The sequence below is a fragment of the Triticum urartu genome, chromosome 4 (genome assembly GCF_003073215.2).
Source record: "Triticum urartu cultivar G1812 chromosome 4, Tu2.1, whole genome shotgun sequence".
Classification (NCBI taxonomy): domain Eukaryota; kingdom Viridiplantae; phylum Streptophyta; class Magnoliopsida; order Poales; family Poaceae; genus Triticum; species Triticum urartu.
The window spans coordinates 384,316,974-384,326,770 of record NC_053025.1 but is presented as its reverse complement, the minus strand read 5'-3'; the positions used below and the strand labels follow the sequence as shown (position 1 = coordinate 384,326,770).

The window sequence follows — 9,797 nt, the reverse complement described above, 5'->3', positions numbered from 1 at the left end:
TTGTCTAACGTCAACTCTTTAGCATATCATACTTTAATGAGTGCTCACAATTATAAAAGATGTCCAAGATAGTATATTTATATGTGAAAACCTCTATTTCTTTATTACTTCCTATTAATTGCAACGATGACCAAAACTATGTTTGTCAACTGTCAACAACTTTTATTCATCATACTCTTTATATGTGAGCTCATTACTCTCCATAAGATCCATATGATCTCTTTATTTCTTTTATTTCTTCTCTTTTATTCTATTCCCTCAAGATCATAGAAAAATAATCAAGCCCTTGACTCAACAATAATCTTTATTATATATAGCTCACGGACTCGATTACATAGGAAGATCATAAAGCAAAACTCACAACTAGATCATACTAAAACTTTATTCTACTAGATCAAGATATTTTCAAAAGGATCAAACTAAGAAAAACAGTAAAGATAAAAGTGATGGTGATACGATACCGGGGCACTCCCCCAAGCTTGGCAGTTGCCAAGGGGAGTGCCCATACCCATGTGATTATATCTCTTTTGCCGGTGAAGGAGATGGAGTTGTTGATGATGTTGGCTTGTCGTCCCTCTTCCAAGGCATAGGCTCACCATCATAGAAGGATGATCGAGTCTCCGGGATCCTTAAATCTGCAGCCAAACTCATCCTTTTGAATCAATATTCATACTCACAGTTTTGATTTTGCAGGTCATAGATCTGGTCTTGGAGGCGCTTGATTTTCTCATGAATCTTGATGATGGCCTCCCCAATGGCCTTGGCATCCAGCTTGTGGTTGTTGGTGAACTCCGTAATCATTATGGGATTGGAGTCGAGTCCACGCTCCACCATCTCCTGACACTTGAAAACTTGTTGCTCCATTGCCTCAAGCCTTGTCTCCATGCTTCCGGTCCTCCTTGGTCCCTCAACATTGCGGATGTGCAGCAACCCCTCACGCATCTCAATGGTTTGAGGATGTTGCAGCACTTCCGCGAGGTAGGGGTTGATGACCTTCTCGAAGAACTTGTCCTTGGGGGCACTTGGAGACGTCATGGTGATCTAGATCTGTCAGAAAAATAGCTCAAAACAAGAAAAAAGGATATTTGCGTGGTACGGTGGTCAAAACCTTCGGGAGATTATATAATGAATTTTTACCGACCATAAGAAGTATCTTGCAAGAAAATGGAGCCCGGAGAGCACACGAGGTGCCCACGAGGCAGGGGGCGCGCCCAGGGGGCAGGGCGCGACCTCCACCCTTGTGGGCACCTCGTGTCCTTCCAGGACTACTTCTTATTTTCCTATTTTCTTAAATATTCCAAAACGGACAAAAATTGCCATTAGAACTGTTTTGGAGTCGGTTTACTTATCGTACCACATACCTATTCCTTTTCGGAGTCTAAAATGTTCTGGAAAGTGTCTCTTATGTATTCCTCCGGGGTTACGGTATCAATAATATTAGTTTCAACATTTATGGGATTACCTAAGATATAATGTTTGATTCTTTGACCATTCACCATCTTTGGATTTGTTCCTTCGAAGTTGTTGGTTTTTATGGCACCGGAACAATAGACCTCCTCAATAACGTAAGGACCTTCCCATTTAGAGAGAAGTTTGCCTGGAAAAAATCTTAAACGAGAGTTGAATAGAAACACATAATCACCTACATTACACTCACACTTTTGTATCCTTTTGTCATGCCATCTTTTAACTTTTTCTTTAAACAGTTTGGCATTCTCATAGGCCTAGGTTCTCCATTCATCAAGTGCGCTAATGTCAAATAACCTCTTCTCACCGACAAGTTTGAAATCAAAATTGAGCTATTTGATGGCCCAATATGCCTTATGTTCTAACTCGAGAGGTAAGTGACATGCTTTTCCATAAACCATTTTATACGGAGACATACCCATAGGATTTTTATAAGCCCATAATGCATCATCAAGTTTCTTGGACAAATTCTTTCTAGATCGATTAACAGTCTTTTGCAAAGTTAATTTGAGCTCTCTGTTACTCAATTCTACTTGACCACTAGACTGCGGGTGATATGGAGATGCAATTCTATGATTAACATCATACTTAGCAAGCATTTTACGAAAGGCACCATGAATAAAATGTGAACCACCATCAGTCATTAAATATCTAGGGACTCCAAACCTCGGAAAAATAGCTTCTTTAAGCATCTTAATAGAGGTGTTATGATCAGCACTACTAGTTGGGATATCTTCTACCCACTTAGTAACATAATCAACAGCAACTAAAATATGTGTATAACAATTAGAGGAAGGAAACGGTCCCATATAATCGAAGCCCCAAACATCAAATGGTTCAATAACGAGTGAATAATTCATAGGCATTTCTTCACGTCTACTAATATTACCAATTCTTTGACATTCATCACAAGATAAGACAAACTTACGGGCATCCTTGAAGAGAGTAGGCCAAGAAAAACAAGATTGCAATACCTTATGTGCAGTTCTATCTCCAGCATGGTGTCCTCCATAAGCTTCGGAGTGACACTTTGCGTAGGATATGTTCCTGTTCATGCTCAGGTATTGTAATGCCCGGATAATTAAGCTACAGTAAAACTCTGCTAATGATGACATGTCACTTCGGTTACTGTTGATAAACTCGCGTTGATTCGAAACCGATACAAAATTCAAATTCAAAATCGAGTCAAATGATAAAAAAAATTCAAACATTGAAACAAAAATGTTCAGTGGGTGCCAAATATTGCACTGGTAATTATTGTGGAGAAAACCCATTTTTAGAAGTTACCTAAATATTTTAAAATGATTTACAACAGAAAAGAAAATAAATAAAAGAAAAAGAATATAAACAGAAAAATAGAACAAAAGAGAAATAGAAAAAAACCAACCCCCTGGGCCACATGGCCCAGCTAGCAACAACTGGCCAGCCCAATTGGGCAAAGGCCAACCGGCCCAGGCCCCCCTTCCTCGTCTCCATTCCCTGTTCCCCCGACCCGGGTCGGAACAGGGGCACGCTCCCGCCCAACCGCCTCGCCGGCACCGGTGCCGGGAGGGGATAAGGCCGCCACGCCTCCGCCACGCCTCCGCCACCTCGATCCCATCTCCCACTCACCCCAGCTCTCCCTCTCGGCCCTGCGTCTCCCTCTCCCCTCAGATCCACCTCGCCGCTTCTCCTTCCCCTTCGCATCCGAGCGCCGCCACCGCCATGGCTCCGGCCTAGCCACGGCCACCGTTCCCACCTCGCCGCCCCACTGTGTCTCCAAGGGCCGCCGTCGTCCGCTGCTTCGACTGGTACACCCCGTTGGAGTTCGGAGCCACCGCAACGCCCACGACGCCACCGTCTTCCTCCTCTGCTCCGATGAGCTTCGCCGCCGCTCTTCACCAACTCCGGCGATGCCCCTACTGCTACAAAACCCCCAAGGGCCACTGTGTGTGCCGCTCGGTGAGCCCCCGCTGCCTCCTCTCTCTCTCTCGCGCGCGCCCTAGCTAGCTGTCGCCGTAGCACCTGAACGTAGCGCCGCAGAGCTCGTCACCGACGAGTCTCTGGTGACCAAATGGTCATGGGCCAGTGCCGGTTGCACTCACCGTGCCCCATAGATCCTACCCAGCCTCTCCGTTTGTTCGCTAGCTCGCCGTAGCTCCGATCTTCTCGAGCTCCCATACACGTCGTCGCCCGCACTCGTCGTCGGCAGCCGTCCGGTGACCCTTTGGTCCTGGGCACGTGCCGTTGAGCTCGCACGTGCACGTAGGCCTCGCCTCGCCCTTCCGTTTACCCAATAGCGTGCCGCATCGCTGTTGTCGTTGCTCGCCCGAAACACCCCGCCGCCGGTGACGTCGTACTGCTCATCTCCAGCCACCGCAGCCCGCGAAACCACCACCAACTGACGCGTCGTCATCTTGCCGTTCTGACGCGCCCAACAGCGACCAAAATGATGCCATGTGGGCGATTTCTGATGATGCCCGAGGACGCGCCGCCGTGAACGAGCTCGCCGGCGTGATTCCGACGAGTCGCCGGCCGTCGCTGAGCTGGCCTGACACGTGGGCCCCCCTTGTGTCACTGACGGGTGGGCCGCGTTGACCCATTGACTCGGGCAGCGCTGACTTGGCTCCTCTGTGTCTATGACATGCGGGCCCCATGCCATAAACAAATAAAAATGAATAGATAAATTGCTAATTAATTAAATTAGTTAATTAAAACCATAATCTCTCACTGACTACTGGGCCCCACCCGCTAACTAACCCATTTAGTTAGTCTAAACCCCCCTGTTAGTGCCCCTGACAATGACATGTGGGTCCCACTGGACCCACCCGTCTAGTTTGACTGGTCAACCGACTAGTTGACCTATTGACGTCACCCTGATGTCATGCTTACGTCATCATTTACTATTCTGGATAATTCGAATTTAAATAAATAATTAAAATCAGAAAATGATTAAAACTTTATAAAATCATATAAAATAATCTGTAACTCGGATGGAAAAACTTTGTACATGAAAGTTGCTCAGAACGACGAGACGAATCCGGATATGTAGCCCGTTCGTCCGCCACACATCCCTAGCATGGCGAACATGCAACTTTCCCCCCCCCCCGGTTCATCTATCCAAAAACGTGAAACATCGGGGATATGTTCCCGGTTGCTTTTCCCCTTCGCCGGTATCACCACCTACTGCGTTAGGGCACACCTAGCACCGCTACTTGTCGTGTCATGCATCGATATGCATCTGTTTGCACTGTATTCATTGTTTCTTCCCCCTCTTCTCTCCGGTAGACTATGAGACTGACGCCGCTGCTGGTGCCCCGGTCGACAACATTGTTGACGACCCCTCCTTCTTACCAGAGCAACCAGGCAAGCCCCCCCTGATCACCAGATATCACCTATTCTTCTCTCTACTTCTTGCATTAGAGTAGTGTAGCATGTTACTGCTTTTCGTAAATCCTATCCTCATGCATAGCCTGTCATTGTTGCTACAGTTATTGATACCTTACCTGCAATCCTAAATGCTTAGTATAGGATGCTAGTTTGAAATCAGTGGCCCTACATTCTTGTCTGTCTGCCGTGCTATACCGTCGGGCCGTGATCACTCGGGAGGTGATCACGGGTATATACTTATATACATATTATATGATACTTATGGTGACTAAAGTCGGGTCAGCTCGTAGAGTACCCGCGAGTGATTCACGGATTGGGTTCGAAAGGACATTTGTCCCGACGGCCCTCTGAGTGGATCTTTGTGGCGGAGCGACATGGTAGGTTGAGACCACCTAGGAGAGAGGTGGGCCATGCCCTGGTCGGCGTCCGCGGTTATTTCAAAATAACACGCTTAACGAGATATTGGTATTCGATCTGAATCTGGCCACTGGCCTATACGCACTAACCAACTACGCGGGAACAGTTATGGGCACTCGACGTCGTGGTATCAGCCAAAGCTTTCATGGCGTCAGCGACTGAGCGGCGCGCGCTGGATTGGACCGTAAGCCTGCTCTTATATTAAGGGGGCTAGGTCTGCTTCCGGACGCCCTCGCAACATGCGTGTGTGCAATGGGCGATGGGCCCAGACCCCTGCGCCATAGGATTTAGACCGGTGTGCTGACCTCTCTGTTCTGCCTAGGTGGGGCTGCGACGTGTTGATCTTCCGAGGCCGGGCATGACCAGGAAAGTGTGTCCGGCCAAAGGGGATCGAGCGTGTTGGGAAATGTGGTGCACCCCTGCAGGGAAGTTTATCTATTCGAATAGCCGTGTCCCTCGGTAAAAGGATGACCCGGAGTTGTACCTTGACCTTATGACAACTAGAACCAGATACCTAATAAAACACACCATTCCAAGTGCTAGATACAACCAGTGATCGCTCTCTCACAGGGCGACGAGGGGAGGATCACTGGGTAGGATTATGCTATGTGATGATACTTGCTTAACTTACCATCTACTCTCTTCTTCTGCTGCAAGATGGAGGCTGCCAGAAGCATAGTCTTCGACAGGACTAGCTATCCCCCTCTTATTCCGGCATTCTGCAATTCAGTCCACATAAGCTATCCATTTTCCATTGATACCAATGCATGCACTGTAATGTAGCTCCTTGCTTGCGAGTACTTTGGATGAGTAATCACGATTGCTTTGCCCCCCTTGTTCCCCCTTTCTATACCCGTTTGTTGCGACCAGACGATGGAGTCCAGGAGCCAGACGCCACCGTCGACGACGAATCCTACTACACTGGAGGTGCGTACTACTACGTGCAGGCCACTGAAGATGACCAGGAGTAGTTTAGGAGGATCCCAAACAGGAGGCATGTGCCTCTTTCGATATGTATCCCAGTTTGTGCTAGCCATCTTATGCCAACTTGTTTAACTTGTGTCTGTACTCAGATATTGTTGCTTCCGCTGACTCGTCTATGATAGAGCTCTTGTATTCGAGCCCTCGAGGCCCCTGGCTTGTAATATGATACTTGTATGACTTATTTTATTTGTAGAGTTGTGTTGTGATATCTTCCCGTGAGTCCCTGATCTTGATCGTACACGTTTGCGTGTATGATTAGTGTACGATTTAATCGGGGGCGTCACAAGTTGGTATCAGAGCCGACTGCCTGTAGGAATCCCCCTTCCACACTCCTTAGCCGAAGTCGAGTCTAGACATTACAAAACTTTTTACTAACATGGTTGTGTGTCTTACGGGCCCACATCGCCATTTGGGTGGTATTAGGATCTTTTACTCCTCGATCCTTACTCTGGGACTCTGAACTCTCTTCTACTCGGGTTAAACGAATTTACTAACTCTCACTACACCACAACACTGATGTACGGACAAAAAAACTGCCGGGAAAAGCCTGTTTAAAGGGCAGATAAACTGCCGGGACAGTGATATTCCCGGCAGATAGAACCACCACGAGAACGGCTGTCGGGGATTACTTGTCCTGGCAGATAGATTCTCCCGACATTTTTTCTGCCCTAGCTCATGTATGTGCCGGCAGTTATACAGCTAGCACAAACAAGTTTGCCCGGTAGATAGTACGCCACCATGTTTCGTTTCACCAACAAGCTAGGCTGTTCTAGGCAACATATCCCCAATTTAGTATCAAGCACAATATGCCCAGGCATCATACATCATTCCACTTAAGATTCAATAGCAGACATCAAACACATTTAGAATAAAAATTGAAAATTTCAACATCCATAGATCTGTTCAGTAGCAACCAGCCACATCGGTAAACATAATTTACATGAGACAATAAGACGTTATGTCTCCAAACTAAGCTAAAAACTGTTTGAGCTTGACTTATGGCTACAGCTATGTCTAGGAAACAATGGCATGTTTACACTTTTGTATATTTCTGCTCAGTCGTTTCTCGAATGGCATTGCCATATTCATGAGATGTTCTGAATACCAATTCGCCGCCATCATGTGAAACTACGTTATTCTAAGAGGTCCACATGTCTCCGGCCGAAGAGTCACCAAACTTGCCATGCTTAAAAGATCACATATTAGCCACGCATCACTTGATTGTGTTGTCACCGTGAACAGAAGAATAACCATGTAGACATTCTAGTTGACTAGCTCAACTACATGTTGACCAAAAGATCTTCCAATGTGACGCCAACCTGAACAAATAAGATGGTACCGATGAAGAAACAAATATAGAACCTGCTGGATGTAATGAGTTAGTCATTTATAGAAAACCTTTGGATTAATATAGCTGCTAAAAGCATTGAAACTTTATAGCATGGAGCACTAGCAATGAATCTTTGGAATAATTGATTTTAGAGAATTAAAACATTATAAAAATCTAACAAATCCCCTGCAAAAAGATACAATAAAAAGCTAAAAAATCATTTGTCAATTAATGCGTTTGTTTAAAAAAATCTTAACATAAAAGGAAAACAACATGTGTTCAGAGATGAGAACCATGTTACAAAAAAGAATTCTGCTGACTTAGGTCAAATCTCAAATGATAACTAGAAAGCAAGTATACATGATCCTGACTCTAGTTTCCGCTGTTTCTATACAATCTGTGACACAAGTAGATCAATTTTTACAACATTGATATTATTTCTGTTTCTTACCAGAATCCAAAGTAAATATTTGTTACATAGCTTAAAATAATGATTAGTTTGATCACTTAACAGCACAACAAAGTGTCTACCTGGTAAAAACATCAAAACAAATAAATTGTACCCATGAGCACAAAATACGGTAATAAAAGAGCATTTGGTATACTTTTAATGGCATAATTCAATAACTGGGTGATTATGTGAGGACAAAAAATCAAAAAATATCATATGAATCATGTTTTTAAATATACAATAGCGAGGACAGTAATCAGAAGCTTCAGAGTAGCTTACCATTCCATAATCCATTATGATCATCAACACATAATCAGAAGGGATCACACCATACTTTAGATGTGAAAAACTGATCCATGAAACTTACTAAAATTTAATGTATCTAAGAAAGTAAACCATAGATGGTATTCAGGTACATACATGAGATTTAATAACAAACCAAAGCAGTACTTCAATTCCAGTTCAATAGACCAGGAAAGCATACAATAAATAAGATGCAATGTATAGTAGTAGAAATTTATGTGTACAGATGAGGACATATTCCTGACATGTACTGCTCATAAGTAGAGAAGGAGGGGTTCACAGCCTTGGGAAGGAAATCTCACTTGCATCTGGTTTCCACCTTGCTGGATCTGAGCAGCCTGTAGCAGTGAGGGGCACGCACTACGCTCGCCATCGGGGTGGAGGAAACCCGCCTGTCCTTGTCAGATGGAGGTCCATGGGGGTGTAGGGCGCATCAGCATGGTGGTGGTGCGACAACACAGAGACAGTAGAGGAGCCAAGAAGCACTACTTCCTCTTGTGCTCGTTGTCGGTGGGCTTGCAGAACGATGGAGAGGCCTGGTGCTGTCGTGGGATCTGGTGCTGGGGATGGAGGCAAGCGTCGATCTAGATGCACCGACGGCGTTGACCAATCCCGATGGCGATGTTGACCTCGCACACCAGATGCGAGTGGAGGGAGGCGACGTTGACCTCGATGCACCGCCGCCATTAAAATCAGTGGAGGTTGCACGGTTCGGCGGTGGAGGGCACTATCGAGGGCGGAGAGGGTCGGCGGCGGCGTGGGTCGGGGAGGAGGGATGGGCTGGGGAGGAGGGTTCGATTTGGGGGAGAACTGGTGGGGCAGCGACTATAATTTTTTCAGTGAAAATTTTCAGTGCCTCGCGCGCTGTCTTGCGCCAGTGAGTTTGGACATTCTCGCGCCACGGGGGCAAACTCGCTCGGGTGGGCCATGCTCGAATTCTCCCGGCAGTTTATCTGCCATTCAACACTTCTACTGGCTGTAAAAACCATACCCGGCAGATCATTTGCCTGTAATCTGGTATTTCTCCCAACAGTTAATTGCTATGGATTAAGTGTTGTGGTGTAGTGTCTAACATTAGGATCCCGTGACCACATTCACCCCAAAGTTGGATAAGCCCTAGCTATTCCTTAGAGTAGTATATTGACCATTATCCACATTGTCATTTGACTCCTTTGAAACATCTTTGTTTTCAGATGGAACCCACGAGACAGGTCGTGCGCCACACGACGGCCATTGGTGCCTCAGGATCACCTGTTGTGTTTGTTGATATGATGACCTATCTGGGTTATCGCTGGCACCCTGAGTACACCGTCTACGAGGAGTATCAGGACTTTAACCAGGAGCAGTACCGTGCCATCGTCCACCTCTACTCTTGGGAGTATGACTCCACTACCGTGCTGCACACTGCTCATGGTGTTGGAGTGACTATCGACATGACAGTCCATGATGCTACTTATGCTGCTCTGACACGTCTTC

At 46.0% G+C, this 9,797-nt stretch overlaps 1 long non-coding RNA gene across 3 annotated transcripts; it reads right to left on the bottom strand.

Annotated features, from left to right (window-relative positions):
* Window positions 1-7,099: 7,099 nt before the first annotated feature.
* LOC125551711 lies at window positions 7,100-9,233 on the bottom strand. Of its 3 annotated transcripts, none has more exons than XR_007303055.1 (2): window positions 8,624-9,233; window positions 7,100-7,602 (listed from the first exon to the last, which is right to left on the bottom strand). It is a non-coding gene; the product is annotated as an uncharacterized LOC125551711 (long non-coding RNA). The 3 variants fall into 3 exon arrangements; XR_007303054.1 differs by having other exon boundaries at window positions 7,100-7,599; XR_007303053.1 differs by having other exon boundaries at window positions 7,100-7,556.
* Between the last annotated feature and the right edge of the window lie 564 nt (window positions 9,234-9,797).